The 25,980-nt window shown below is 36.9% G+C and overlaps 1 protein-coding gene across 1 annotated transcript in view; it reads left to right on the forward strand.

The window, feature by feature from the left end:
- The first annotated feature begins 350 nt into the window (after positions 1 to 350).
- LOC150078149 (IQ motif and SEC7 domain-containing protein 1-like) overlaps positions 351 to 25,980 on the forward strand; it is a 317,006-nt gene continuing 291,376 nt past the window's right edge. Inside the window, exon 1 of the mRNA XM_090384960.1 lies at positions 351 to 1,126. The gene's annotated coding sequence lies outside the window, so the exon portion shown is untranslated. The remainder of the gene's footprint in view (positions 1,127 to 25,980) is intronic.

Here is a 25,980-nt window from a genome sequence, read left to right on the forward strand (position 1 = left end):
CACTTATTAGCTTTCCTCCAGCAGTTGCCCACTGCAGCATCCCTATCACTGCAATCGCTATAAATCCACTCGTAATTTTACGTGTGTCGCGATATAACCGTTTCTACGTCACCCAAAGATGACGTAACAGGGTCGTCTCCTTAGTAACGGTTTGTTCACAATTTTCTTTTTTTTATTTTTTATTTTTCATTTTTTCCCCCCTTTCTTTCTTTCAAATCTTTACCGATCGCCGATTCTCGACTCGCTTCTCTTTGCGGGCTCCTGTACACCGATCGCGCCATTGGCTGCCGCGTGCGCGTGCTCTCTGCTTATCCCTTTCCCCACTGTCTTCTATGCTAGCGTACCGACGGTAGGAAGCGGATAGCGTTTGAGGTGCTGCGTTTTCGAACGTTATTTTTATTGTAGGTCTTCCATTGCAGTTCACCGTGCTCGTGCAACGGGTGTTCCCCCCCCCTTGGGAATAGAGAAAGAACGTGGGCTTTTCCGAGTAAGTTTTCCGTAATAATCCACTCTGCTTTCTTGGCAGATGTGCAGCTCGCATTTTACCTGGTGTTATGAAAGGCTTCTGCAGTGTGTATGTCATTTTTGTTGCTGATCAATCGAAACTCACTCGCATCTGACCTCTAGATGACCTTAAGCATTATTCAACTCGACTTCCTGGTTTGATAACGCGAATGTCCTGCGTCACCTTAATTGCCATCTCAACCTGGTTACGCTAATGTAAAGTGGTGTATATATTTCAGTGTTCGCAACGTAGGAGTGTCTCTAAAACTGACTTCCCCGTCCGTACGCCGGTTACTAAGGTAACGGCTAGTGACGCCGAGTGTAAGGAGCCTTCCAAACCAATGCTTTTGACTCGGGTGATATTTTTGAATTGAAAGATGTGCATTTCGAATGATGGGCAAATCAAACCGTATATTTATTTATAGAAGGACCTCCTAATTTACTGTAGTCGGGGCACGGACCCCGATACACGTGCTTATATCGTTGGTTTTTTTTGTACAGGATAACTACGCCATTTTTGGAATGTCCGAATGGAATTGATTAATGTGATGGTGGCGATTTCTAATTTCCACCCCTGCTATCGAAAGTGGTGAGGCAGGCTTGTTTATCCACGGCTTGTTTGGTAAGTGGTGATTTTTGGTTAATCCGATTATTTCTGGGGGAAATACCGAATGTATTTTGAATCACAATATTGCTTTATCGAAAGTGGTTACTGAGAAATGTTTAAAACAAAGATTCTGCTTTCTAGGATTTTCCTGTTTTTACGATCAAATAATAATAATTAAATAAACATCATAATTTAGCAGTAAATCCTCATCTTTGTACTTACTCTCTCCATAGAAAATGCCAATGATTTTTTTCCTTGTGAGCTTTTAGTTCATCTGTTAAAATGCATAATAAGTGTCACGAGTTTCTAAGATTTTTGGTACGTCTTCCTGCTGCCGACCGGGCTAGCCGAGTGGGTTAAGTACCTGCCCGGCAACCCAAAGGTCGCGGGTTCGATTCCCGCCTCGGGCTTGGATCAAAGTACTGCAAAAACCTTGGGAGGTGCAATATGGCCACAGAAGCCGATGCGCCAACAACTACCAAATCAAAAAAAAAAAAAAAACGTCTTCCTGCTAACAGCTTTCTCTAGAATGCTGCCAGCCCTCTCTTTACTATGCTGACTTCCTTAATAGGAAGGAGAATCTAAAACAGCAGTTTATCACAGAAACAAATTCGAGTTTGTTTAGGGTGGCGAAAATATCTGTGCACCTCGTCCTTGGAAATGATAGCAACTTTATTTAAAAATTATACAATTTATCATTTTGTGTACGTGTGAATTTTTGTGTATTTTATGCGTGAGTGAAATTTGGAAATGTTAGCCTTATAATTTCCAACAAGTTTCTTAGGGGTCGCGGAACGCCCTTCGACCCTTCTTTTAACAATTTTTATTTCTATCTTGTTTGTTTATTTATTTTTCTTTCCCTTCATTACCTACAGCAGTGATTCAGCAATAGGACACATCCTCCGGGGTAGAATAATATAGTACCTCGGGTAAAGTGTTTGAATCCAAACAGCCCTCGACCTGTGCGGAAAAGGTCATGCGAAGTTTGGTTCCACTGGCGCCTGTGGAGAGTTCAAATGGAGAACAAACAGAACGGAATTTCCTTTTTGTTTATAAACATGGCAGTATTAAAACTGGCACAATATTTTATTTAAAAAATTGGGGAGATGGAAATTTCCATTCACCATTTATGATGCTGGAATTTTGCTAAGGGAAATTGTGAAATTTGTATTTAATTTCACGCTCAGGAGTTGTGTTTCGGGCCCCTTTGTGATTTTATTCATAAGAAATCGTGCACATGGATACCACTATTGGAATTGGTTATTTTTAACTAGTCAGTTATATTTGTCGTTAATTATGTAAATGCTTCTGCATAAGCGCTTTTCTCGACTAGATGATGAATGTTCAGGTTTCAATCACAGTTCCCAATTGTTGTGATTGCAATAATTGGGAACCGTGACAGTATAGTAGCAGTTCTCAAATTCACAATCAGTAAATGTGTAGATGTTAGTCGATTAAAGGAGGCCAGGACTATTTTATGTGTTGGAATTATTTCAGAAGGGTAACGTTAGCAGCAGCAAATCTAATTCTTCCGAGTAGCCCTGACATTCGAGTAACTTGTTACAGTACATGCTCTTCTGACAACATTCCAATTTTCTCTGTGGATTGGAGCGAATAAAAGAAAACTATTTCGACGTCTGGTGCAGTTTCCTATTTCTGAGTGTTTCGCCAAGCATCCCCCTCTCATATTGCCTCGTGGATGTAATCAATAGAATGAAAATTCACTCCTCTCCTTCCTTACTTCCCGTCCATCGATACAGCAGATATTGGAACGTGGCCAAGTGGCATAAATCGAGGCTGAAATGAATGATGGGGGGGGGGGGGAGATGCATATTTAATGGTCAAATCCAACTCGCCACATGCAAGGGGGGGGGGTGAAATAAGAAGGTAAACAAGAGTAGAAATTATCTTTCAGTCCTGACTTGCTTTTGCTCACATATTGTAAGTACCGCTACGTAGTCTTGCTGCTATGGATACAGATCACGTGATGCCAATAACGCGTATGTGGTGAACGCATATCGAACCAATTAACGCAGTCATTACATGTTATAGGCGATGAATGCGAGTGCGGTTCGTCCGCTTAAAATTCCGCAGAAACTTGACATTGTTGTGACGTCACGCCGATGTTGTAATGTGCACTTTCTGCCAAAATTTAGTTCTCGCCAAACAATCCGCTCTTCTGCGATTAATGTAAAAACGTACCGATAGATTTCCCAGGAATATTAACGATAGGTTAATGTTCCTGGGAAATCTATCGGTAAGTTTTTACATTTTGCACCCAAGAACATTAACCTAGCGGTTAATGTTCCTGGGTGCAAAATCGCACGAATAACGAAATGCCGTAATCACGTTTCCCCCCCCCCCCCTCCTCTTAAATAACCTGCTTGCAGATGTTGGGGAAACGTGCGATCCAATCTCCCCGTTTCCAGTCGACATACCTTGCTTCACCTCACATTCTTATCGAACAATGGCAGTGCCCCGGGGTTTTCGTTATCACCCTTACGTGTCGCCGTCCCTTTTCAGTTCCCTTACGCGTTAACTCCCTCTTTAGTGTCTTCCTCCCGTAGTATTTGTCATCGATGTCGTTCTGCCGTTGCACTTATCTGACCATCTGTGCCGTTCCCTGTCCCCACCATCATCCATAATCTCCCAAGCTATCCTACAAGTTTCTTTCCCCCCACCCCGTTGCCATGTCTTTCGGATGTTTATGTCACGTGTACAGTTTTCTCTGGCTCCTCTATCTTCCATGCCGTACGCGACTCCTATGCGAAACTCTACTCATCTTACTAAGCTTTTCTTTCTTTACCGGTGCTCGTGGAGTTTGCTTCATTTTGAATTCTTTACGATCAGAGGTCTTTTGCTCGCTGTTAAAACTTTTCTCTAGGGATTTCGAAGGTTTCTGTAGTAACTCAGTAACTGCCTAAATTTGGTAAATTCTGACATCAAAATGATTCATCCTTAAAATTTAATTGAGGAAGGCTTACGAAATGTTTTCCGGAAACGTCTGCCTGATGGAATCCATGCGTTAACCTTCATTCTAACAGTAACCATTACGTTTTATAAGTAGATATCCTGTATGCAAATTACCTTAATCATTCATAACTACGCCAATTTCCGAGTATAAACGCTTTTAATTGTTAAAAGTGACTTCGCAGTCTTAAAAATTGTATGTGCTCGTACTTGCCTTTATTAATAATTGAAATTTTATCAATAGTTACACGGGAAGTCCAATTTTTCGCATGCCTTTTGTATTTATCAAAACTTGGAAAGTTGCCAAGAACTCGAATACAATGGGTTTGTGTGCTTCGTCGTAGTATTATCCATTGGAAAACGGTGGAGTTGCATTTAAGAACACTTCCTTGCTAAGCAGAGATACATCTATTATTCATGTTAATGATAAATGACTCCGATACAAACTCAGTACATTATGTGCTAGCTTTTCTGTTTGTTTTTCAGTGAACTATAAATATTACTTCAGCTTTTTGTAGGATTTAGTAGACTTAAACGATGTTAATTTAGAGATTTAAAAGGGGGGGGGGAGGAGTACCAAAACTGTTATTTTTCAAACAGACAATACCGGACGAAGTAAGTCGATTTAATCTTTTTTTTTTTTTTTTTTTTTCCCGGTACAGAAGTAAAAACATTTCGTGTTGTTTTTAGATTAGAGCTAAAGAACGTCTATCGAAACGACTTAGTATTTTCTAAGCTCCCATTTCGTGATTAAAAAAAAAAAAAAAAAAAAAATCATGTAAACACAATTACTGTGTACGATGACAAGTCCTGGTGTTAAATTAACCAGTCATCCCATTGTGAATGCGAACTCCATACTCATGAACGACAGCTAATTTTAATTGTTGGCAACGTGCCAGCCATTGTTGGACATCTCGGTTGGTTGTGTTGGTTAAACAATAGGTCACAAATTTAGTTCATTTGAATAAATACAAGTCCCTGAACTATCCGTAGGTTGTGACGGTCAGTTATTTTGTACCCATATCGGGCGATCGTAATGAATAAATGAGTTTCGGTATTATCATCGGTGTCTAGACATCACTCCCTCGCTTGCGCATTAATAACAAACCCCAACAGATTATTGTGTAAAACCGTGCAGCAGTTGTTCTATTTTAGATAAAGGTGTCTGTTTCTCAGTGTTCATGTTTACAGAGTTGTTCATTGTTATTTGTTCTTTCCTGTGATTATTAATTAAAGTTTCGGAGCTGTGAAACCAAAATTTTGTTTGTTAGAGTCCGTATCAATATGAGTACGCACGAGTTTCATACTCCTACACGCTAATATAAATCTGCCTCCTGTGAATTATAGAAATGTAATCAAAGCTTGTTGAACTTCTGGGAACTGATGTTAACTGCATTACAATAGGGAAGTAATATTTTGTGACTGAAACTTGGGGAAATATTTGACAAAGTTCGGTATATTTATTCTTAACAACTTTAAAGTTTTCTCTTTAGTCATGGGCAATAATCAAATATAAAATTTTCTCAGAATCTTAAAATCATTGTTTCTTTGCGCATTTGCACACCTGTTCACACGATGATGGCAGCAGGTTACAACAAGATCTGTAGAAAAATTCCAATTGGGCAGCAAGTACAGTGCCTTTTTTTTTTTAAACTGAGAGGAAAGCTGAGGTTAGTCTTCCTAAAACCGAATCACAGTGTAATACTCTCACTTTCGTCATGTGATCTTTATAAAAGAAATTAGTTTTTAAAATTTGTAATGAATAATCAAATGTAAATTTGTTTTTTTAATGTTTTCATTTATTAAATGCATAATTACATAGATACCTTTTTTCTTTTTCTAAAACAGAATACTATAATTTGGATTATTATTATTTTTTTATTGAAGTAATATCGTTTGTGCTTGAGGTGAGTGAGGGGAATCATATTAGATTGCGTTGCATGGTATCACATCAGCTTTTGTGCATTGGGGCTGCCAATAAGTAGCAGCGTCATCACCATCTACGTTAAGATCCTGATCCTCATCTTGATCTTGTTTAGCATGCTTTCCAACCTGAAACCGTAATGTTGAAAGTCCTTCAAATAAGGTGGTTGCCCGATTCTAGTTTGTCAAGCCCATTCATATTCTTAAAATGATTCTTCTCCATCAACGTCGACATTTTCGTCTTCAGAATCATAGTCTTCTCTTTTCCGCAGACACTGCTCTTCATGAATGGTAAGTTCTTCAAGACTACCAAACAACTTTTCATTACAAACAGGACAATTTGTTTCATCAGACTTTTTTTCCTTTAACGCCTTTCAGCAAGCCTATTTTGACGGTTTCCCTTCACTCGATAATATATCTCCTATCTTCCAGATGATGTTACTTTTTCTTGTGCTCCACTAATATTTTTTTCTACTCAGATGGTGAAGGAATATGTCTGTACAAAAGTGTTCCCTCCCTTGATGGCCTTTTCAAATCCTTTGAGATTTTTGAAAGCTTTTCGACTTCTTGTTCGAATGACGCTGCTAGTTAAAGAAATCGAACTAACTCCGCAAACAGGACAATCGCTAATGGGAAGAATTTCTTTTTTTTACATTTCCTTAACAATCTTCCCTCTTCTGGAAGAGTATTTTCAGTATCTTCTGCACAATCAGAACTAGGGGTAACAACAAGTTGCTCAGAAATTTCCAAGCAATCTCTGTCACCTGATGTTTCTTCTTTCACTTCGGGTGGTGAGGCCACTGAACTAACAGCAGAATGGGGAAAGGCATGACGAGGAATTCGTGACTCTTGGGTTTGCGAAATCACTTCGGTTGTTAAAAGTGGAGGTAAGTGAACGTTGTGGTTGCAATGAAGATGAATCCCCTGGCTGTTGTTCTAATTTCAAGCGTTTAACAGGAACAAAAGCCGAGCCATTAGAAGCGAGTTTATGGTACAGTGGGTATGTTTAATTCCTTGCATGAAAATAATTTCGTGCAAGGCGTGTGTTGTTGGAGGTGGAATTTAGAATTCCTTCTATTTTGTTAAAACACGGCGAACAGTGAGCACTGTCCATTAAAAGATAGCGCTGTGACTTTCGATTGCATTGATCAGGAAAGATTTAGAGAATTTGAGCGGACAATGGTGTAGCAGAACAAATAGTATAAGGCAGCGGTTTAAGCTTGTGCCCTCTGGAATCCATAATTTTTTTAATTATAGATTAACTGAATTTTCACACACATAATACAGTTTTAAAAAAATATATATTTAAATTCCAGAAATTTTGGAGTTGCTGGAACCTTTTCACACAAGACCTTTCTATATCGATGTAGTCAAATGAAGCAAAATTCATTGCTCTCTTTCATAGTAAAATAAGTACAACAATTTCAAAAACTTTTGAGTTAAAAATAAAAACTTATTGGCAGAATTTTTATCGTTTTGAAACGCATTTTCAGTGCAAACCTGATTAAAAGAATTGTTGGTCACCGCCTAGCATTACGGGTCAAAATTTTGGATCCAAAATTTTTACCCGTTAGCTTCGAGTTTCTCTGGATTGAAAGAGGCCATACCAAGTCTCGTAACACTAGCACGTTATGGAGAGAGAGAGAGATAGAGAGATCAAGAACAAACATTTTAATATTTGGATTTCAGAAAGGTTTTTCCCACCGCATTAATAAAGTGCTCTGTGTTAATGTTTTAGGGATAATTATATTCAAAAATATCACTATTTTGTTTGTTGGGAGGGTTGTACGCTGAAGGAAATTTCGTATATAAATTTTTAACTTTGACATTACGTTAAGTACGAGGGTTGTTAAACTCTTAAAAATAGCTGTTGAAAGATAAATAAATTTACCATTCTCACGCAGTGCTTTTCAGCTGAATTGGTAAAGCGAACGTGTCTACGGAACTTCTCATTTGCAGGATGCGAATTAATGCAGTGTAAGAAAAAACCTGACGGAACAGACTGAACTGCATCTTAATGCCGATGTCAACCGGGACTGACTATCCGGGCACTCTTATTCATAAATAAGTAGCTGTCTGTGCCATCTCGTTAATATAAAACACTCTTGAGACTCAGATATGCTTTACTTTAATATTATTCTGCTGGTACATGCGTAGAGACAAGTAAAGAGCGCATGTTTAGGAATTTGTTCATGAACCATTGATACCCCAATCTGTTTTCCGTGGCTTAAGTATTTGCTGACAGGGAATGTGTACGTTGTTCGCACGCTCTGTCACAGTTAGGAATGATTTACCGTTCAGATGTTTTCAGAGTTAACTGTCTCCCACTTAGCCTACAGAGATGTGATTGAGGTAATTCCATTACAGATTCTACACGGCCTCATTTATTAATTAATATTTTTCCTCTGCACGGAGCAGATATAGCACCCTGGCCGGACGCCATTATATATATATTTATGCCGAGGCTATAAATAATTTAGTCTTCTCCCGAATCTCCACATATATGCCACAGCCTCTTGGTACGGACCCCCGTCTCTCTCTCTCATGACAGATGACGCACGTATATGAAGCACCCCCTGGGTCACGGGCGTGCGAATGCAATTCTTTTCCCCCCTCCAGTTCGGTGACAGTTTCCTCCCTCTGTTTCCCACCCCAGATGGTTCCCCTTATTGATTACTGTATCGTTTGAACCGTCGTCACTTTAAGGGAGGGAGGGATGGGGGAGGAAACAACATGGGGTTTTAGGGGGGAGAAGTGGCCAAGTGTTTGTGGGAGGGAGAGTGTCGCGTGGGTAGGCCTGGGAGTGACATCTAGCTGTCCAAATATATCGTGGCTTGCGACAGTAGGTGCTGTGCTGAAATGACTTGTTTATGAACCCTCTCCAACACTCCTGTCGCTGCATGCGTGACGGCCAGCTGCGTGGAGTTCGACGGAGAAGCTGTTCCGTCGTGGTTCTGAGGTAAGAGTTTTTGAAATTGGACTCTCTTGTGTGGCTCCGGTTTTACGGGTGCAGACGCAAATAGCGGAATATTACTCTGTCGTCTCCGATTCACGTCTTTGGAGGTCGTTTGAACGTAGTTCCGATTTTATTTGACGTGTGGAGTCGAGTGTGCCACCCGAGTAGAGTTTTGCTGGTCACCACACAAAATTGATTTCCGCGTGTGTGCATATGGGTGCAATGGAAGCTACCTTTATAGTTTTGGCGGCGAGGAGGTTTTACGTAATAAATGAGAAACTGCTCTTCGTTTCTGCCTTTGGCATTTGTTATTATCCAAGGAAGTGTTTCGCAAGCTTTTTGAATTTCACTTAGCGATTTACCAACAGTCGACCCTCACCGTTGGTTATAATTATATATCTTATTTAAAAAAAAAAAAATTAAATAGTATGAAAAACAGCGCCCCTTCTGTCGTTATTTTAAACTTCAGTATTTTTTTAAAAATTCAAAATATGGATTTAAATGTTCGGAATTAAAATTTGAATTTAATTCAAATATCTTGAATTCTGAACAGTGCTCATTTGGAATACTGTATCTTCGTGACCTTTCTTGATTATTTCAAATCAATTGAAACCTCGGTGCCAAAACAATTTCCTGCGTTTCGGGAACCCGCTGTTTCCAGAAATATAGCCAGAATTTATTTGTTTGTCATTCAAATTGTAGCATTTCACGAACTTAAATCTACCATTTGATATTAATAGCCTAGTCTCAATTAATTAATTATCTCCCACTGATGAACAGTCACGTAGATATCTTCTTTCAATTAATTAAAAATCAAATTATTATAAAATCGAGATCGGAATTTTTGTGATGTTCAAATACAACCAGAATTCACTTGCAGAATACCGGAATTTTTATCTCTCAGTACTTCATATTAATGGAGACTGGCAAATATTTTGAGTACTGAGTTGTTATAATCTCTTAATTATCACTCAAATCTTTAAAGGGGTGGGGGGGGGGGTTATTGCAAAGTACGTACCACAAAGCACGTTCCTGTTTAAAATGTATTGTACGTATTTTGACATTATCATAAATTTTAAATTAATTAATTCATATTAAGAAAAAAAGTAACGCAAAATATAAAAAACTAATTTATATCTAAGTTGCTAAATTTTGAAACACTCCTTGTTTATTTCCTTGATAATGTGAATACACCAAATGTTGGTAATTGTAGTTTTTATTGATTTTGTGAAGAAAAAAAAAAAGCCCAAATAACTTGGATATTAAGATTCCTGAGAACGAGTTTTTTCGTAATTAAAAAACACTGTTTATATCAGCCTTATCATTCTTGATAACCCAAGTAAAACAAAAAAAAAAAAACCATCGCAGGAGAAAATTACTGGCCATTGACAAGACGGTTATGTTTAGATAATTTACTTATTCTTATAAGTACTCAGTTTTTGACGTCTTGGCCATTACAGGATTAAAGATTATCTGTCTCTGTAACCCCCATTAAAGGCTACCCTAACGAATTAAATGGGCTCTTTACATAACCTGCGCTCATTCTCGGTGCTATTTTTGATCTCACAAGAGAAGCACTTAATTTTGGAAATTGTAAGGCTTCTACGATCGATCGAATTCTAGCGAGACTCTTTAATGACTCCATTGATTTGCTGAAGGTTCCCAAATGAGATTCTTGCTATATATGCCTAAATGGGAAAAGGTGTGGTTGAGCAAGTTCTACGAAGAACTACCCCCCACCCCCACCCATTATTAGTTTCTTCTACCACTGTTTTCGGGAATGTTTGCGTGATTAATCAGGTCAGTTAACACAAAGAAAGAATTCTTTCTAATGTTATCGATTGAATTTCCTCTTTTTTCCGCCCGCCTTGGTTTCGCCGATTGTGTCGTCTAATCACTGTTTACCGTATGGTCCTGTCTGATTAACTCACGCTCGGGATCATCAACTTGTGATTTCGACTACCCTAATAATGAGAATCGCCGGAAGTGCTTTTGTCCCTTGTCTACTAATGAATTCCGACCCATTCTTGGGGTGGAATAGCCAGGGGGAAGGCTCCTCCATTTTGTGGTCCTTTTATATTATCTTCGCTTTTGCGATTAAGAGACGTTGGCTCTATTATTACCTCTCTTCCGTGTACACGACGAGAGCGAGAAAGGGAGTGCAAGCATCTTTTAGTGTCCTAAACCTGTCACTTAATTTTCTAAAGCAGTGATTAGCCTTTCCAATGGGGAAGAGCTTTCAGAAGAAATTATCTGAATTTATTATTATATTTTGGAAGTATTATTAGTATAAATTCGGACAGATATTGACAGATGAAATGCTTTTTAATAATGTTTCTTTGGTCAATATATAACACTAGCTTTCTGTATTTAAAAAAAAAAAAAAAAAATGTCTGCTGGTCTTTGATCATTGCACAGACCGCCTCCTAAGTGTTCGAGGTTAAAGAGTTAAAAAAAAATACTGGTCAATAAAGCATGATTATGAGGAAAACTTAAATTTATTTCAATCAAAGCTTTAATATATGGCTAACAGAACCTTTGTTCTGTGAACAAAAGTTAGTTGGAAACACAAGTTTGTAACGACTAGAGAAATACTGTCATAAACTTGGAAACCTCTTAGCATCAAGATTATCGAGGATTATTCGAATCTTTCTGTTGAAAAAAAAACTAAGAGATCTACCTTTTTTCAAGGTAGGAAGAGATTTTACTGGGGCCATCAAAACCGTGGTTGAAGGGGAAAAATCAGAGTGTGGTAAAAAGTGATGGAATGGAGACAGAATTTGCAGCAAATGGCTTTATCAAAAGACTAGGAGCTCTACACGGAATCATTAAGTTTTTTGTAAACAGAAATGAACCTGTTTGCATGCGAAGTAGTCGTGATCTCGTCTTGAAGCTATTTTAAGACATGTTGGGAAAAAACCAAGCTCTGGTTAGCAGTTGACGACCATTTTGGGATCGCAGAGGCCAATGTGTGGTTTCTGCAGCGTGAAGAATAAATTCGAAATTTTAAACGAAAAATCTAATTCCATTCGCAGCTCCATCTAGCGAAGAGTTCGTACACTTGGTTGTCCAGTGTTCATACGTCTGCGCAGTCCACGAAATGTATTCGTAAGCTGCGATCCATCTACTTAGCTTAGCAAACCTTCGCACTCAACTTCATTGTAGAGCACTTGAGAATAGTTTCTTACTGCGCAGATTCTCCTGGTATCCCAAATTTTATGTTTAAATATATTTTTTAATATATTTAAATATTTAATATTTTTAATATAAAGCCGGTCAGCCACCATGTGATGCCAAATCAGATTTTTTCGCTCACTTATATAATGGAAGAGCTTCAGTTTTCTGTCAGTAATACTCAGAGAAGGGATATGAGGAATTTGTGACATACGTTACTATTCCAGTGTCAAACGAACATCTTTAATAAGGCATTCATTTAGTTTACATAATTTTACCTCTTCTTGGAGCTAATTCGAGCGAATTTAATAGAAAATATAAGTATTTTGTTAATTTCTATTTAGGTTAACAAAGACTAGCGCATTCATTAACTTTTTTTTTAAATGTGTGTATGGCCTTTTAGAGTCTATAATCGAAAATTCTAAACCAATTTATCGAGTTAAGTGGCATTCTACATCACGTCACCATCACACAAAAGGGGGAACGCACGTGCCCTACATCCCGCAGTTGTGAACATTCATCAATTTAATTTAAGGATATTACTCTCTTATGAATAATTTATGGGAAAAAATTCGAACAGGGAGTCCAGGAGATGTTCGCTTCATTATACATCGTATCCCTGTATAGAATGAATAATGACACTGATTTCTGTTTTAATAGTTTCGAACGTGAAAACAATGTACGAATGAATTTAAGGATTTAAAGGAAATGTGCGAGATGGAGCCCATAATAATTTGCGTACGAGTGCATTGATAATGAAGCGGACATGATTTTGTGGTTCAGATGATTAGTTATTGGTCAACAGTTCTGGAATAAAATAACCCTTTATATGTGCTGGTTAAATAATTTATTAATGCGTATAATTAATGACAGGAAAGATAGGCAACGTAAAGAATTTAATTAGAAATGAAGCAAGAAAATTTCGCTAATCATATTAATTGGTGTGAAAATAACGGGACTTAAGTCTGTGCAGCATGAGAAATAGCATTAATGACGTTAGGCGTGATATCGTGTTTGTTCGATCAATATTTAAGCAGAAGTGACGCTGTATTTATTGGCCAACGTGTAGGCGACGAAGTTTTTCACCAATAAAAACCACCATGAACATGTGTTGGAACTGGGGTGCTATTTTATTTTATTCTTTATTATTTTCTAATACCCCTATTTATCTTGGAACCGCCATGACAGTTGTTATTAGGTTTCAATTTAAACTACTGGAATCCTCACCTCCTTCAAGGCCCACAGAGCTACCTGACTGCAATAATTTCTTTTCCTCAGAAGATTCTGGGCAATGAGGATTTTCTTATTCCCCCTCTTTCAAGATATCAATGTTTATATTCCTATTGGATCTCTTATTATTGTTATGTTTATTGTTCTGATCTCAGATACACTGTTAATGGTTACCTGTTGTGTATTTTGTTATTAATAAAAATAAAATAAACTTCAGTGATTTTCTAGAGCGCTGTGTGTATTTCTCTTGACATTTTCTTTATCAACATACAATTCCTTCTCCACATAATTATAAACCTCTCGTATATTCCTTTCCCTTCCCACACAATTAGATAAACAGAGATAAACATAACTATCTAAAAGTATATGAGCAAATACGAAATGCTAAATTCATCAAAATATACAATCACCTAATTCTTTCTCCTCCAGAGGAATGCATTATTTGACCCTTTATTCTTAGTTTCCTTTTCCTTTTTTTTTTTTCTACATCTACCCTCTAATGTAAGTTAAGAATAAACACTCAGTAACAGTAGTAACAATTTTCTCCTTCCCCACATAATCATATACCTCTAATATATTCTTTTCCCTTCCCACACAGTTACAATCATCTCATATATTTTATCTTTTTATCCACATACATGACTGAGGGTATGTTATTTTCCCCTTTCACCAACCTCTCAAAAGTGACACACACACACACACAATTGCATTCTACTTCCACTATCTCTTGGTACATATAAACATCAAATTGGGCATATAACCTTCTCTTAGCGCATGCACCCACAGTGGTTAATAAACAAGATTGTGGCTCCAATCGGAGCACCTACTTTCCCTTTTAATGTTTACATCGCAGTCTCTCTCAACTTAACTGAATCAAATATCCAGGGGGCTTACTTTTTTTTTTTTATTCCTTTCTCTTTCTTGACGTTCCTCGAGTTGGGGACTTCTGATCTCCTTCAGACTGCCGTCACCCTTAGTCTGTGCATAGCACTTGCTTGGTCTTCATCCTTATATCACTGCAATCAAGACGAGGCGCTATGCTCAGTGGAGTTTCTGCTTCTTGCATCTGAGATGATTCTCGATGCCTTCTCGTCGTCTTACACTCCTTTACACATGCCTTTACCATCCAATACTTTTTACAGTTTTACACTAACTAATTCCACAACCCCGCACTTCCTTACCAAAACTACGGCACTTCTACATAACTTTTCTCTCTTAACCCTTTCCACACCTCTTCCTCTCCAACTCTCGGAACTGCTCCCCCGGCCTTCTTCCAACAACACTAAAACTTTTCATCATCAGTGAGTGGGCAGGTACCCTGGTAATGCAACAATCCATCACAGTTGCGAACCTAAACCCATAAGAAATTATGTCACGTGCGTTTCATCTTCAAATACATTATTACATATACCATTTGGCATCTCTCATATTGTGGAAATAACTTCGCAATTGTGATTGGCTTGTTGCATTACCAGGGTACCTGCCCACGCACCGATGATGAAGCCAACTAGCTTCGAAACGATCGTTTGGGTGGTGGTATCCACTGAAAATAAATAACAGTAGTCTTCTCTACTAGAGAAGCGTTATTTATTCGAAGTAGTGCAATACCAGCTATCTCGTTGTGAAGGCACCCACAATAGGAGATGCAATTAAAATGATGCCTTTTACACTACATACGTAGTTCAAATTTATGGGTAAACTACGGTGTATCTACACCGATATTATATAGTTAATTACCTAAACCCATAAGAAATTATGCCTTGTGCATTTCATCTTCAAATATCTAGTAATATATTTTTAATAACAAAATGTAGCTTTCAAGGTAAAATGGACCCCTTCATCAGCAATATACAGATTCTAACGGAGAATTCTGTTAGATCTGTATATTGCTGATGAAGGGGTCCATTTTATCCTGAAAGCTACATTTTGTTATTAAATATATTACTGGATATATACAATATTAATCTCCTTAATGGAATCCAGTACAACAGGCCCATTTGTATTTAAAGATTATTCCGGAATAAAACATTTGTTTGTGTTATGTTTGTATGTTTTTCTGGCTGAAAAATCTGGAGTAACTAGCGGCAGAAAACCACCACTGTTCCGTCTGAGATGTTCTAACTACAGTTTTGATATTGAAGAGGTCTTTAAAATATGTCTTTGCCCAACGAGCCACAGGTTGCGAAACAGTCATGTTGCCAGGAAGACTTGTGGGAGCTGCTGATTCAGGCCAGACATTAGACTATATGGTCTTTGTAATTTTAGCAATGCTAAATTACAGATAGCCAGATAGTGTTAGACCTCTAGATATTCTCCTTAGGTCCGAAGCTTGAGCCATCAGTGTGCTTTGAAGTTTTGAATTGTTTATGCTTTTTTAGAAGTAGTGTGGAGGTTTATCAAAATAAAACAGAGCCCAACGGAGAACTTTCTGGGACACCAATCGAAACCTTAAAAACAGTGGATTTATTGTGAGTAGAGAAAAACTACTTGGATAAGATCTCGTGAAAGTTTAACTGCTGAGAAGGACATTTGGGTGAAACGAATTGAAAGCCCTAAAAATTAAACGATTTACATATTCATTGTCATGGTTTCGAAGGTGAAGTGCGAAAATAGTAATGAGTTTAACGGTAGTGGTCAATGTCTTATCTTGGTAGGTCGATCTAAATATAATTGGTAGAATCAGATTTTAGGGCTTTCAATTCGTTTTACCCAAATATCCTTCTCAGCAGTTAAATATATTCTTCGCGTGATCTTTGACAACCAGAATGGTTTTGGATGTAAATAAATAATATTATAGCATAATATTATATTATAAAATCGATAATTTTCAGTTAACCAGAGTAAATGAATTTCAGGATCCATGTGTTCTATATAATTACTATCTCATTGAGTGATTGATTTCAATTCGTTTCTCCTGCAGCTCCACGATACCCATCGGCTTCTACAAATCATCTAAAGTTCAAATTCTCCTTCTTCCTCTCAATCTTTTGCTCATCACTTTTCCTTCAATTATATCTCTTAAACTCTCTCGCCCATGGTACAAGTCCAATCCAATTTTTATTTCTTTTCTTATAGCCTTTATCATACTCATCTTCTCGTGCCATCCTTAGGACTTCATTTCCAACCCTATCTATTCATATCACCCTTTCAAGCCTCCTTTTACAGAAAGTTTGGAGAAGGCTGCATCGGTAGGAGTCACACAGTCCAGCTTTAATTTGAATCTACAGTATTTTATCATATCCATTCCTGACAACTTTCTTCAATCGCGGAATCATCCTGCAGACACTATAAAAGCATCATCAATTGCTAAGCCGGTGACTGCTAAATACGGTGCTGTTCCTTGTATTTTTATCTATCTTGTGAACTCCTCTGTTCGTGTGATCGTCCCGGATTATAAACAGAAAATTTATTTATTTTACTGCGTCATCAGTCGCAATCGCATTCTAATCAAAATTCATTAGCTGTTGATGCTCAGAATGCTCTTCTCCCGTCATCCCCCAAATACATTTTTACCACTGCCAGATTCTTCAACAAAGAATTCAATTTGCTCCACTCAAAAACTAATTTCCCTATCCCAAATATTCCAAAATCTTCCAACAGAAAGAAAGTTTTCAACTCGAAAAAAAATCATTAAAATTAAAGAAAATAAATGTGATAGATTTGAATGAAAAAATCAAACAAAGAATCTGAAAATAATGCAGACTTGTAAGAAACTGACAGCAGGCAGCAATTTTGAAGACTGTTGGAAGAATTATTTTACTGAAAGTTGATTGGATCAAATGTGACTCCATGAAATACACTTTACTAAAAGGTGTCAACAACTCATGTTTGTTTTCTGTTAATTTTTTGAACTGTCAATATAGTTTTTGATCCGTTATTTATAATAAATATATGTTATTGATATTATATGATTTAATACAATATAAACGCCTCCTTAATAGAGATAAAATTTATTTTAAGTGTGATGTCTCACCCACATTAACCTGTAACATAAACGTACTGAAGAGCCAAAGAATTTAAATGTCACCTTCATATAAGCTGAAAAAAAAAAGTACTAAAATTGAATTGAGACTACTTGGTTCTATGGTAAGAGAATATTTCTTTAAAACAATTTTTAAATATTAATATTGGGGAGAGGACGTTCTTAAAACCTAAAGAACATTGCGAGACGTAACAGAGATCGTAGGATATGCCATGAACACCTCCGTTACATCTCAGTATGTAAAGTGGAAATCTACCGCATCTGCCAAGTTCCATTTGTCTAAGTCACCAGAATCACCCCGACGATTGGGCTTCTCTTCCTATCACGCACGTAGTTGCTTCAGCGAGACTATAAGAGAATGAATGCGCAACGTATTTATGTTTCGCTTCATTTGCCGCTTTCATGGCTCACTCCAACACTGTCCTTTGGAATTCTTTAAATTTCACTTTCAAATTAGTCCACACTGCAGCAGTCTCAAAGCACGAGATGGAGGAACGTTTCATAAGGCTGGTCATTAACCGTAATCTCCGCGGACACTGGGATAACTTCGTGTGTGGGTGTACTGTCAGCTTGAAGACATCGATTTCTTATCAGTACTCGCTGGTTCATTCTCTATTTAGCCTTCATCCATTCATATTTACCGACGCTGCCTCTGTTTGTTATTCTAATCAGATATTACGGATTCCTTCTGCCCTTCCTTTCGAAGTTCATACAAATACTTTGTTCGTGGTGCCCTCTGAGAACTGGGGTTCTGTGGATGCGCGCGCTCCGAATTTTCTTTATTGGATATTCGGTGTCATTCTATTATAATGCTGGTGTGTACCGATCGGCTAATTTGTTATCAGTGAAGTACGTATTCTAAAATAATTCAAACTTTGAATTACGTTTTCAGATTATAATTATATTGTAACTTTCAAGCGAACTGGTCGACAGATACTGTCGGGGTAATAGTAAATGGCTTGGTGGTAAAGGGAAGTCATGAGCTGTGGATCCCCCTTCCCTTTAGGGATTTGGAATTAGGATCCCTTTGTATTTAATATTAATATGATGTACTCTTTAAATAAAGAAGTCCTGTGAGATATATGACGAGGTTGGATATTTTAGTAATCGAAAAAGACTGTTGCTTGCATCTCATTGGTTGGCGTCTGATGCTGACACGCATGACTGACAGCTAATGTGTAGTAAACTTAGCGGAGAAAACAAGATGACAGTAACAGTATGTAGAGAGCACGCTAATAATGTTTTATGTTGAAGTCCACCGTGCATTCTGAACTGCCTGCGTTGGTTAATTTGACTTTATACATTCTGAAGGATAAATTTATCTACTTGTTAGTGGTGTAATTGGTTTTCCGTTTCGCTATTATTTTAACTGGTTTGTTAGGGGGTAGTGTTTCACAAGCTCAAATATTCAGAGGATTGAGCTCCCAGTTCCCTTCAAGGGAGGACCTGGTAGATCAAGCATTAATTCTTGCATCTGGACCCCCCCCTTCAGAGTCCTAGAACCCCTCTCTGACGGAAAGGTTAAAAAAATCATACAACCGACCAGTAACAACAAAGCAGCCTCAAAAAAAATCTTTGATTCTTGTTCTTTTATTTATTTATTTTTTGAGACATTTCAAAACATAAAAAAAAAAAAAATCCATAAACTCGGTAGGCCGTAGTAGGAGCATATGATACTGATGTGACTTAATTTTTTTTTATTAAAAAATAATCTAACGAGCAGAATAACAAACTTAAAAAGAAACAACGAAATTTATTCATTCAGATATATTGTGTACGAATATATTACTTCAGTTTTTCATTTGGAGAAGGGGCTTAAAATAATAAAACTTAATCAGGCCGTATTGGACAGTTACCTTATGTTCATTTTCTTCTTTGTGACTTGAAGCAGCTAGAAGTAATATCCTTCTTCGGCTAGTGCAACGTAATCATAGATAATTTCGTATTACTTTTTTTTCGTGTGTGTATGTGTAAATTTGTAGCAGTGGACAACCTTGACCAGCCAAGCGGTTATCTATTGCTTCAAGACAGTTAAACATATTCTTCGCGTGATCTTTGACAACCAGAATGGTTTTGGATGTAAATAAATAATATTAATATTAAAGCATAATATTATGTTTAACATAAGTTTATCTGATGTGATTATAAAATCGATAATTTTCAGTTAACCGGAGTAAATGAATTTCAGGATCCAGGTGTTCTATATAATGACTATCTCACTGAGTGATTGATTATGTTGCGAAATATTTTAAGATTCTTCTAGTTTAAGAATGTATCCAATTAGTTAAAAGGGTTAAGGTGATACTTAAAACTCTATCAGAATTTTATAAAGTATTTGAGTAATTAAAACATTAATGCAACATCTTGTAAATTATAAGAGTACTCGTATGAAATTTATAATTATTGCAACTTCAGACAATTGATCAATGAGAAATTTGGATAGTTCTTACTAACGAGAGAGAGAGATTTGGGGGGGGGGGAAACTTCTCTTAATCAGCATGATTGAAACATTCTTTTAAAATGAGAAAAGCGGATGATACTCATTTAGTGAATACACGCTATAATCAATAGTAACTCGGAAATCAATAGTTAGCATCGCTGTCTCTTTACTTATCCTCCAAGTTATACATTTTAATAAAGGATTCGTTCATACTTACAACAATAAAAGGATAGTCATTGCATTATTTGAACAAAGGAGTTCAGTCACGCATACCTTTTTAAAACGTTCACTTCTAGATTATAATTTTGTCTCCTCGCTACCATTTATAAAATTCTATAGAATCTAAGTTCCGGTACTGCCAGGCAGTGGCTTTATATTATGGGTAATTTTGGTACCATCGCTAGAAATTGAATTATACTTTTATCTTCATTGTTCTGTTGTATCAAATTAACTAGAAAATGGAACTGGCCCCTAGATGTGTAGCTTTCTGGCTGAACTGTACTGTATGTCGGTTTGCTACATTTTCAGGGGTAATTGATTATCGACAACGTGCAGTTTTCCTCTCGGGTAAAGAATTTAAAATATTAGCCCATTGATTCGAAGGACAGTTTACCACGAATAATTTTAACTATATAACTATATAAAACCACTAAGAGCAGCAATATCAGTACGATCTTAATAATGTATAGGGATAAAGAAAAACAAGGATATCTAAGAATTTTTTTTTATTCCAGTTATCAAGAATGTTGAAAAGAGACTGCTTCAGACCACGACAAATTGGTACCTGCATGGAAATTTTACTTACCAACAGGAATTTTCTTGCATCTACCAAGATATGTGGATAAGAAATCCACTGCTCCTTCTTCAAGGTTACAACGTGAAATGTCATCAATTTTCCTGAGCTGAGTCACCCATTTTTTCCCCTTCTCTCTCTCTCGCCCAAGTAACAATGTAGAATGGTATTGGTTTCGCGCTGCAGATAAAAGCGTGTCCACTCGCAGCTACCATAGAGAAGGAACAATGAATCTAATGGTACATGTACCCTAATTTATCACCGTCGAATGACTTGCCATTCAGAAAGTAATAAAAGAAAGTGTAGCATCGTCACAATGCATACCAATGTTGGTGTAATTTCAGTAGCTTACCGAGTTATTTTAGAGCGTATTTTCGATCATGTCTCCTCTACCCCCTTACTGCATCCTTTCCACAAAAGACAGAAACCAAATAGTCTATATATATATATATATATATATATATATATATATATATATATATATATATATATATATATATATATATATATATATATATATATATAACAAAAGCTATACAAAAAATAATAATAATAAACCGCTGCGTATCTCAGCACTTCAGTGTTTCAAGAGCACTTGCAGCAAGAATAGGCAGCTCCCAGAACACACCAACTTGAAGTACCGGAAATTGATTGGCAGAGTTTCCGCATCCTTTTCATTCTCAGTAAAGATAACATACGGCTGCTTCGTTTACTCGGACACTACAGGAAGGCATTTCGGTGTTTATTTGAAGCCATGAAAAATGTCTGCATGCAGAGTTTATTTTTTAATCCAGAGCTTAGTCATGGTTTTAGAGGCGAGTGTCATATATGGGGAAACCATGTTAGAAAGGCCTATATTCATTCTGTTGTTAGAAAATACTTAATTATCACAGTAGGATATTTTTATCTGAGTTGAAATCCTGCACTTTTGTTTCTAAAAATTATCAAATATTTTATCTGCATAATTACTTAAGTGGAAAGCCGAAGTTTAGTTGACATTTATGTAATATATAATGGCTTAAAGTCAGAAAAATGAAAAGGGGAAGATCGGTAACTAAAATGTATGCATTTTATTATAAATTCTGTTATCGACATTTTTAGGTGTTGAAACAAAACTAAATATACATCATCTATACCGGTCCCAGTTTGTAACGCTATTATACGGTGATCGAACTCAGTTTAAATTTTTAAAATTGCGATCGTAATAAAATCTCAGGATTAGTATAAGCACCTTAGCTCTCTTTAGGATATAGGCTGCTGCCTTAGTATATATGAGGCGCCTCCGTAGCCAGGTGGGAAGGAGTATCAGCAGTGCGTAGCACACGCTTCTTGATTAGACCGGGGTTCGAGCCCGTCACCACCAAATACGGAGGATGCGGAAAGGTCAGGGAATGACCACCGCATATCCCTGGAGCAATATGGCCTTAGTAGCTAATGCTCCTAAAAACCAAACAACAACATTTAGTATATATGAATTACTTATTAACGTACAGTTTCCCAAAACAATGATCTGTAATAGAGCCACAGAAAAGGTTCGACAGGCAAAGGCAGTTTATGAGAAATCACTAGCAAACAGAGCAAGGGGCGGGGGGGGGGGGGTATAAGGAATTCTTCACATATATAAATGCCAAGAAGAGCAGGACAAACCAGATCGGACCTTTACGTAAGGAAAAGGGGACAGTATTAAATACACCAGCTGCCGTTGCAGATGAACTCAACAGTTATTTTGCATCGATATTTACAAATGAAAAACCTTTTGTGGCAATGGGAAATTGTGGGAGCGAAGTTGAAAAATATGTAATTAATGATATTGAAATTTCGCAAGATTATTTAATGAAAAAAAACTTTCGAGTCTACAGGCCAGTAAGGCTCCTGGAGTTTATGGAATATACCCTATAATCTTAAGCGAGGCGGCAAGTGAGTGCATTGAACCATTGAGGCTAATTATGCGAGCATCACTAGACTCTGGGGAGATTCCCTTGGATTGGCACTTTTCCAATGTATCTCCCATACATAAGGGTGGCTCTAAGAGTGAAGTGGGAAATTATCGACCTGTCAGTCTGACTTCAGTCGTAGGGAAAATCATGGAGGCAATGATCAAGGGTGGAATTCAGGATCATTTGGATCGAATTGAAAGTCTCAAGGATACTCAGCATGGTTTTGTAAAGGGAAAATCATGTTTAACAAATCTAGTTCGCTATTTTGAAAGGGTCACTCGCGAGCTAGATTTAGGGAATAATTCCGACATTGTTTATTTATATTTCAGCAAAGCTTTTGACTCAGGCCCACATGAGCGGTTGCTTTATAAGTTGGAACGGGTTGGAATCACTGGGAAAATCCTTAGATGGATAGCAGGATAGCTTCAGGGCAGGAGGCAGAGGGTTGCGATAAATGGCTGTTCCTCAGATTGGGTTGGCATAAGAAGTGGGGTTCCCCAAGGATCAGTATTAGGACCACTGTTGTTTTTAATTTTCATAAACGACATTGATGAAGGGATAGAGGGCGTGATGTCTAAATTTGCAGATGATGTTAAAATTGGTAGAGTAGTTAATGATCACTATGAAGCTGAGCTTCTTCAGAGAGCCTAGATAGACTTCAGGAACGGTCAGAAAAATGGCAGCTATCTTTAATCCAACAAAGTGTAAGGTATTACACCTGGGAAATAGTAATCCCAAAATAACTTATTCACTTGGTGGAGTTCAACTAAACCCAGTACTGAAGGAAAGGGACTTGCGTGTTACGATACAGTCAGACATGAAATTCTCTGAGCATTGTAAACAGGTTGCAAGGAGGAAGGCCCATGGTGTCCTATCGATGATCTATCGAACTTTTGCAAGTAGAGATAGGGACGTGATAATCCCATTATATAAGGCTTTTGTTAGACCACACTTGGAATACTGTGTTCAAGTATGGAGACCGCACCTAAAGAAAGACATCGAGCTTCTTGAAAGAGTGCAAAGACGGGTAACTCGCCTGGTGAGATCGGCAAAAGGGCGTCCTTATGAAGAAAGACTTCGAATATGTGGGTTGCAGAGTTTGGAAACTAGACACCTTAGAGCAGATTTGATTGAGGTGTTTAAGGCTCTGAGAGGCATCAGTAAAATGAATGAGAACTAAATTTTCAAGATTATAAATGATGCTAGAACTAGGGGACATAAATTCAAGTTACGGGGGGGAAATGTTTAGATTGGACTGCAGGAAGTTTTATTTTAGCCAGCGAGTTGTAAATTACTGGAATAGGTTGCCTACGTGGGTGGTAGAGGCTGACAGTTTAGGGAAATTCAAAGGTCATCTGGATAGTACCTTCGGGTGAGGGAAGCGCATAGGATGATAGGTTTAATTTCCTTTTCTTTTATTAATTATTATTATTTATTTTTTTTTGGCTGGTGTAGCATAAGCCATTGGCTTTCTTGCACCGTGCGGCCATTACTAATACTAATAATACTAACAAAGTTGCAGGAAAAAACTTTATAAACACCATTAATTTTTAATGATTATTTAAAATAGTTTGTATTTACCAGATATGCGAGGGAAGAAAACATTTTTTTTTTTTGCCATACGCTTTAAATACAAAGAAATCATTAATATTTAATATTTCCAAAATACTGTATTAATGAATTATTTTACTGCGATTATTGAATCCCTGCTGGAGATAGATATATCTCGCTTATAGTGAATATGATCTTATTCCCTAACCATTCCAGTTGCATCAATGCCGGCTGAACTAATAAATTGTTTTAAGAATAAATTTAATGTGTTAAGGCATGTTTATATCATAAACTGGCATTCAGAGTTACAGTTTAATAGACTGAATTATTTCCTTTGATAAATAATTTCTTACCAATAAAAGAGAGAGACAGACTGACACACAAGCCCGCACGTGGGGAAGACTCAGAATTAAATTTTGATTTTGCCGAAATTAAAAGAGCCAAGTTCTCCCATCTTATTAAAAATTCTAATTCATGATGAAATTTTAAGTCTTTGCAGGTACTGGTTTTAATAGACTACTATGCTATTTCTCTGTGATAGTTGTTTACTGTCTACTGTTTTTCTTTCTCCCTAAAAATAAAGTTTTGGAAAAGTACCAAATCTATTTTGGTACTTTGTATAACCTTTGCTGCTTTTAAAAGGATTATTACTAATAACTGCTATAATTTTCAAAAATAGCCTTACAAAAGTAGTGGCACAAGTAGCCCAATATGTATTTATGATATTCTAAAGTATATTTCAGGTGATTATTGAATGATATAGTGCTCAGAAAGCCTTTTTAATGCAAAGAATTTAACTTGGTGCTGCTGTCTTGTTTACCTTTTAGACAGACCGAAAAACAACCCGCTTCATTTTTAAAAGAAATTTTAAATAAGCTTTTAGTTGTGGTGAATCCAAACTGCTTCTACTTTAGAAGAAACTATATACATTGCTGTAAATGCTTTTCCTTGCGCATTACATCGTATTTCAGCTTTTGAAATTTAAACGATTATTGTTATACTTATGTCGATAAATATTCAAACTGGCAGATGGTGTTTCCTCTGAGTTTCAAATTTGATGATCATCAAACCATAAAATGCAACAAGCGTTCAAATAATTTTATCTATATTCCCATATATTCAGAATTTATATGCAATTTTGAATTTCCTTCTAATATCACACCTTTTCTACTTTTAATTTCTATAAATTCTACACGTTCATTTGTTATAAATAACAATTGAAAAGCGAGGCGATTTTTCTTTCTAGTCATCTTCTATAGCATTTGAATTTGATAGTTTGTGATGATATTTTTTTATATTTATGGAAATTATTTCTTTGTTTAATTCGACCAAATAAAAATATTAAAATCCATTCTAAAAGAAAAACACGCTAGTGCGCAAAACATACGCGCCACTGTTATTCAACTCATGCGCAGAGGAGTTGATTCCCCAAGCGGATAATTGTATAACTCACTTAACCACACACACACAGCTCTTCATGGTGCTGCAGAATTATCGGCTAACTCAAGAATATTGCTTCCGTTATATTTATGGCAGCACTGAGTCACCAACGACAACAGAAAAATCCCTTCTCCCCGTGACAAGTGTAACGAAAAACTACCTCCCCCAGGGAAAAAATGATCCAAGGGATGTCAAAATGGGACACTTTTTAGTGATGAATCGTTCCTGGGAGAAGATTAACAGTATTTTCTTTTCGAGGATACAAATGTTTATTTTGCAGAGCGCATCGTGATTAGAATGTTTAAAGCCGTTTCTGATGTATTTTTGAGTGTAGGTTGAGAATTAAGGTGTGGATCATTCTTAGGGGTGTATTATCGATCTGTAAATTAAGAGTACGAAAATGAAGAACGAATTTAACTTTTTAAAATAGAATTTCAAACAGACTTTTTTTTTTATAAAGGAGAGATTTGTTA

Source organism: Mastigoproctus giganteus, chromosome 11 (assembly GCF_048544385.1).
Source record: "Mastigoproctus giganteus isolate SK-2022 chromosome 11, ASM4854438v1, whole genome shotgun sequence".
Taxonomy (NCBI): domain Eukaryota; kingdom Metazoa; phylum Arthropoda; class Arachnida; order Uropygi; family Thelyphonidae; genus Mastigoproctus; species Mastigoproctus giganteus.